The following is a 1294-nucleotide window of genomic DNA, read 5'->3' on the forward strand; positions in this document are numbered from 1 at the left end:
AAAATGATTAACCAATAGGAACCCAAGGGGAGGAGTTAGAGTTGTTAAGAAGTCAGTCTGGAGTTAGAGAAGGGAGAGGGAGAAGTCAGTGGGTTGGGCTAGTTTGACGTGAGAGAGTCGTCAAACGTCTGGGGATCCTGTGTGACTGCCAGGGGGGCAAGAGGCAGAGAGGAGGCTAGCTGCTGAAGAAGCCACAGAGTCCCCTGGTCCTGCTTTCACCAGCTCCCCTCTACCCTGGTCTCACAAAACACAGAGAGGAATGAAGAGGGCAAAGCAAGGAGAGACAAGATGACAAAGCCTTAGGCTGATGGAGAAGGAATCAGAGGAGGAGCCTTAGAGAGTGGTGGGAAGGCAGGGGACTTCAGTCCTTGCAACTGCCTCATTGGGGCAAGACCTACTGGGAAAGTTGCTGTGAGTACTAGGCCTGTGTTGTTTTTGGCTTCTTTGAATAAAGAGTTAACTTCACTGACACCAAATGGTTTATTGCTGACCTGGTTCCTGACAGCTGATGCTTCTTGCCTGAATGGAGGAGGGGGGAAAATGTCTGAGTGTCAAGAAACTAGCCTACTGCACAAAGGCAAAATTCACATTCATTGCTCCATCCACTTTTACCTCTGGCCTCAGCCATCAATGCTATGTGGCCCTCAGAAGGTTGGCCAGGAGGGAATGTCGCCCTCAGACTGACAAAGGTTCCCCACTCCTGTTCTGGGCAGAGAAGTGCTAGCAATGTGTTTAGATTCCCAATGCTGTTGTGGAGACATACTGCTTTGTGCAAAGTGCCCTTTCTCCTTGTTACCTGTCGTTAAAGTTCTCCCTTGTGGGCTCTTTAAGGTAAAGGTAAAGGGACCCCTGACCATTAGGTCCAGTCGTGGCTGACTCTGGGGTTGCGGTGCTCATCTCGCTTTATCGGCCGAGGGAGCCAGCGTACAGCTTCCGGGTCATGTGGCCAGCATGACTAAGCCGCTTCTGGCGAACCAGAGCAGCGCACGGAAATGCCGTTTACCTTCCCACTGGAGCAGTACCTATTTATCTACTTGCACTTTGACGTGCTTTCGAACTGCTAGGTGGGCAGGAGCAGGGACCGAGCAACAGGAGCTCACCCCGTCACGGGGATTCAAACCGCCGACCTTCTGATCAGCAAGTCCTAGGCTCTGTGGTTTAACCCACAGCACCACCCACGTCCGGTTGGAGAGATATAGTTCCATGTTCTCATCTGAATTGTACTGCCCACCCCATATACTTATGGTGGTGGTATGTGATTGTGCATTGAACACTATAAGGCCATCACAGCGAT

This window comes from Podarcis cretensis, assembly GCF_951804945.1.
Source record: "Podarcis cretensis genome assembly, chromosome: 5".
NCBI lineage: Eukaryota > Metazoa > Chordata > Lepidosauria > Squamata > Lacertidae > Podarcis > Podarcis cretensis.